A 6000-nucleotide genomic window follows, 5' to 3' on the forward strand; every position below is an offset into this window, starting at 1 on the left:
TGGAATGGGCATGCGACTTGGCGGTTAAGATGCTGTGGGATCCCCACATTCCACATGGGAGTACCTGGACTAAAGTCCTGGCTCTGCTCCCAATTCTAGCTTCTGATTAATGTTCGCACTGGGAGGCAGCAAGGCTTAAGACTGGTTTACTGCCACCCAGTTACGAGAAACGCATTGAGTTCCTGGCCCCCAGCTTTAGCCTGGACCAGTCCCAGCCATTCCAGGCATTTAGAGATTACCATCCATGGATGGAGACTTTCTACCTGTATGACTACCCCACCAATCTCTGTGTGTGTGTGTGTGTGTGTGTGTGTTCCTATCTCTCTCTATATTTCTTGTATAAAAAAGATTTATTTCTTGGAAAAGATGAGTGACAGAAAGGAAGAGAGGAGGAAGAGAGAGATCTTCCATATGCTTGTTTACTCCTAAAATGGCCACAACAGCCAGGTCTGAGCCAGGCTGTGCCCGAATTACAACCTAGTTTCCCATATAGCTGGCAGGGGCCCAAGTACTTGGGCCATCTTCTGTTTCCTTCCCATGCACATGGTCAGGAATCGGGATCAGAGGCATAGAAGCCAGGACCTGAATCAGTGCTCTGATATGAAATGTTGGCATTAAAGTGGAATCATAACCCACTGCACCAAAACACTAGCCCCTATCTCTCCATATTTCTGCATCTCAAATAAGTAAACATTCTACAGAATAATGCCAATTATTGTCAATTTTGTACAAAATACAGAACAGGAAATTCTTTCAAATTCATTGTAGAAAACCAGCATTACCCTCATATCAAAGCCAGACAATAACACCACAAAACAGAAAGCTATAGGCCAATTTACCTGAAGAATTCTTAAAGGAAGTATTAGTAAATTGAATCCAAAGCACACTAAAATATCTACCATTATGTGGATTTCATTCCAGGAATGCAACTACTTCAACAAATGTCAATCAATAAATGTTATACATCAACAGAATGAGGAATAAAAACCATGTGATCAGCTTAACAGATGCAGGAAAAAAATCTGATAAAATTCAACATCCATCATGATGAAAACTCTAAAAATATTATGTGTAGAAAGAATATACTGCCACATAATAAAAACCACAGAGAGCAAGCCCACCATTAACATAATACTGACTGTGGAAAAGTATACATTTTTCTGAGATCTAGAACATGACAAGAATGACTATTTTCATCACATTTATTCAACATATTATTCAAAGGCCTATCCAGAGCAATCAAGCAAGAGAAAGAAGCAACATCCAAACTGGAAAGGAGATCAAATTTGTCATTGGTTACAAATAAAATGATCTACATATAGAAAACCAAGTATTTCACTGAGATATGATTAGAATTAGTAATCAAATTCAGCAGTATTTCAGGATACAAAATCACCATACATGAATCAGTTGCATTTTATATGCTGTAGTGAATTATCTGAAAAATAAATCAAGAAATCAATGCCATTTACAATAGTCTCAAAAATAAAATACCAGGCAATAAATTTAACTAAAGAAATAATGATCTGTACAATGAAAACATTTTTGAACAAAATTAAAGAGAACATAAATAATAGAAAAATAGGGGCCAGCGCTATGGCACAGTGGGTTAATGCCCTGGTCTGAAGTGCAGGCATCCCATTTGGGCACCAGTTTGAGATCCAGCCGCTCCACTTCTGATCCAGCTCTCTGCTGTGGCCTAGGAAAGCAGTAGAAGGTGGCCCAAGTCTTTGGGCCCCTGAACCTGCATGGGGGACCTAGACGAAGCTCCTGGCTCCTGGCTTCAGATCAGCACAGCTCCAGCCATTGCGGCCAGTTGGGGAGTGAACCATCGGATGGAAGACCTCTCTCTCTCTCTCTCTGCCTCTCCTCTCTCTGTGTAACTGACTTTCAAATTAAAAAAAAATAAAAAATAAAAAATGCTATATTTAAAAAAAAAAAGGAACGGAAAAATATTCTGTGTTCATGGGTTGTAATAATCAATATTGTTAAAATGACCATACACCCAAAGCAATTTACAGATTCAATGTACTTCCCATCAAAATATCCATGATATTCTTTAGAGAATTAGAAAAAAAAATCTAAAATCCATATGGACTAAAAAGACCCTAAGTAACCCAAGCAATCTTGAGTAAGAACAAAGCAGAAGGCATCACACTACCTGACTTCCTGTGGGTGGCTACCAGTCACACTGGCACCAGGGCTGGCCTGGTGGTTGGCGACCAGGATTCACTCCTGAATGTGGCCGTCCATCTGCCAGAGAAGTTCCTGACCTACATGTGCAGCCTTCTTGGGAGGCTCACCATCAACCCCCTGGACAACTTCAACCTGCGCAGCGGGTGGGTCCTGTCCCTGAGCATCAGTGCCCAATGGCAGTTCCAGTTTAAAGCTGACTGGATTATCAACAATGGCTCCTCCCTATTCATGTATGACTTGTTGTTCCTGGTCCATAACTTCCTATACTGGCCCAAGCACAACCTCAACTTCTGGTCCCTTTTTCCCAGCAAGGCCACTCTCAGCCCCAGCCAGGCAGAAGTGGCCAAACTGTGTGGTTACAACCACTTCTTCACTTTGAATACTCTGGCCACCGGGAGCCTGAGCATGGGCCCCCCGGGTAACAGAGCAGCTGCACCAGTTCCAAGTACAGAGCTTGCAGCCTATGGTGACCTGTGGCTGGCTCTATCCGAAGCAGCTGGAATAAGAAGGGCATCAGGTACACATTGAGCCCCACCATTCATTTCAGCTGTGACAGTGGCGAAAGCCTAACTGTGGCACAAACTAGCACCTACCAGGCTGATGGCACTTGGTCTGTGCCCATGCCGAAGTGCCATCAGCCACATCATAGCTACACGGTGCTACTGAGCATGCTCTTTTGGAGGCCTGGCCATGGTGGTGCTGATCGTCCTCATCTACGTTCCGATATGCCACACAAAGTGCGAAATGGGCATGAAAGGAGCCCACCTAGCCAACGGTACCGTGCTGGGGCCGAGACCCAGGCTCCAGGTGAAAACCCCGGGCCCTAGAGGGCATGTGCACCAGTCTTGTATCTCCCAACTCAGACTTGGACTTGATGACCGTGGACTCAAAACCTGGAACCTACTCTAATCTCAGACCCTGGGTGCAATGCCTGGTGTCTAGCCTCTGAGTCCAACGCAGGCAGCACTCCGTACTGTGCTCCCCATACCAGACATCTCATAGCCTGGAATCTAATGCCCACAGCAGACAACTTATCCCATTCCTCACTCCCTATAGCCTGATGCCCAGAATCTGTCCCTGATATTACTGACCTGCTGCCAATCCCCTACCATGACGGGGCCTAGCCAAGCTGCCTTGATAACTGCATCCCTTGCCTGGCCTGAGGCACCAGAGCAGACAGCAACTCCCCTCAGTGACAGCAGCATCCTATATGTGTACTGCTTGCAGTCCCAACTGCTCTGCTTCTGATTCAGCTCCCTGCTAATGCACCTGGAAAGGCAAGGGACAATGGCTCAAGTGCATTCACGTAGAAGATCAAGACGTAGTTCCTTTCAAATAAAACAAGTCTTTAAAATAAAATGAAAAAAAAAAAAAAAGCCCATTAAATACACTGCAGTACTACAATAATCAAAACAGTACAGTATTTGCATAAATTACACAAATGGAACAATGGGACAAAGTACAGAGCTTAGAAATAAACATATGCATCTATGGCCAAATAATATTCAATAAAGTTGGTTGAGAACACACATTGGAAAAAGGATAGACTCTTCAATAAATTGACCGAGGGGTAGGTATTGTGGCCTAGCAGGTGCCACAATCCCATGTGGGTGCCAGTTCAAGTCCTGACTGTTTCACTTCCCATCCAGCTCCTGGCTACTGGCCTGGGAAAAGCAGCAGAAGACCCAAGTGCTTGGGCCCCTGCTACCCTTGTAGGGGACCCAGATGAAGCTCCTGACTCCTGGCTTGCACCTCGCCCAGCCCTGGCTGTTATAGACACATAAGGAGAGAACCAGCAGATGTAATACTTATAATTCTGACTTTCAAATAAATAAATCTTTAAAATAATTGAATAGAGTGAAAAAATTGGATATCTAAAAACAAAAGAAAATATATTCCTTTCTTTCATTATATACACAAGCCAATTCTAAATAGATAAGACTTAAATACAAGATATGTCACTATTAGTAACAAAAAAAAAAAAAAAGAGGGGACACACTTGAAGACAAAGTAATGGGTAAAGATTTTTTGGATACAACTACAAAAGTACAAGAAACAAAAGTAAAATTAGACAAATGAAATTATCCTAAATTAAAATGCTTCTGTACAGCCATCAACATAGTGAAAAGACAGACTACAGATTCTGAAAAAACATCTGCAAACTGTACATCTGACATGTGGTTAAGATACAGAATATACAAAAACAATTTGGTAGCAAAACAACAAACCATCCTACTAAAAACTGGGCAATCACCCTAAATCAACACTTCTCTAAGAAGACATACAAAAAGTTAACAGGTATACAAAAAAATACTCGAAGCATCATCAGAGAAATGCAAATCAAAGCCTCAATGAGATATTATCTAATTCCAATCAGAATGGATAAAAGACAAAATATAGTAAGTACTGGAAAGAATGTACAGAAAAGAGAACATTTACAAACTGTTAGAGGGAATCTAAACTAGTACAATCAGAATGAAGATTCCTCAAAAAACTAAAAACGCAACTATCGTTCAACAATAATACTGTGTACAAAGTCAAAGGAAATAAAAGTAGTATGTGAATTAGCTATGTACACTCCCATATTTATGGCACATCATCTGACAAAGTATTCATAATAGCCAACTGATAAATGGATAAGAATGTCATGGATATACAACGTAATATTATTCACCCAAAAGAAAGGATGAAATCTTAGCATTTGCAACAACATGGATAGAACCAGGGGATATTATGTTAAAAAAATAAGCCAGACACAGAAAGACAAATACCAAAAGAACTCATTCATATGTAAAATCTAAAAAAGCTGCATTCATAAAAGCTGAGAATACAAAATGGTTACCAAAGCCTAGGAAGAGTAGAGTGAGGAAAGAATAAGTTTGACCAATGAGCACTAAATAACAATTAGAGGAGAAATAATTTCTAGCATCCTCTTGCACAATTGGTTAACTGCAGATAATGACAATATAGTATACATTTTTTAAAAAGATAGAATAACATTTTTCAATGTTGTAACCACAAATAAAAAATGTTGGAGGTGCTTCATGTTTACTCAAATTTGAATGTGTATCCCTGTTAAACATAAGAGTGGGAATAAGAGAGGGAAGAGATGTATAATTTGGGGCATGCTCGGGCTGACTTGCCCCAATTGGTAGAGTTGGAAACATACCAGGGGATTCCAGTTCAGTCCCATCAAGGTGGCATGTGCCAATGCCATCTCACTATTCCAAGTGATCAATTTCAGTTCACAATTGATCATAATGAAAGGACTAAGAGTCAAAGGGAGCACATAAACAAGTCTAGTACCTGCTAACACTAACCGATAGAATAAATAAAGGGGAAAGTGATCCAACATGGGAAGCGAGATACTCAGCAGACTCATAGAATGGCAGATGTCCTAAATAGCACTCTGGCCTCAGAATCAGCCCTAAAGGCACTCGGATCTGGCTGAAAAGCCCATGAGAGTATTTCAGGCATGGAAAGCCAAGACACTCTGGCAAAAAGATCTCTGTGAGTGAGATCCCAGTGGAAAGAACAGGTCTTCAAAGAGGGAGGTGCCTTTCTCTGAAGGGAGGAGAGAACCTCCACTTTGACTATGACCGTGTCTAAACAAGATAAGAGTCGGAGAACTCAAGGGGCTTCCATAGCCAAATAGGGAGATTACTGATGCCATAAACAAGAGTGTCAATTTGTAAAGTCAACAACAGGAGTCACTGTGCACTTGCTCCTCATGTAGGATCTCTGTCCTTAATGTGCTGTACATTGAGGCTTAATGCTATAACGAGTACTCAAACAGTATATTTC

Source organism: Oryctolagus cuniculus, chromosome X (genome assembly GCF_964237555.1).
Source record: "Oryctolagus cuniculus chromosome X, mOryCun1.1, whole genome shotgun sequence".
Classification (NCBI taxonomy): Eukaryota; Metazoa; Chordata; class Mammalia; order Lagomorpha; family Leporidae; genus Oryctolagus; species Oryctolagus cuniculus.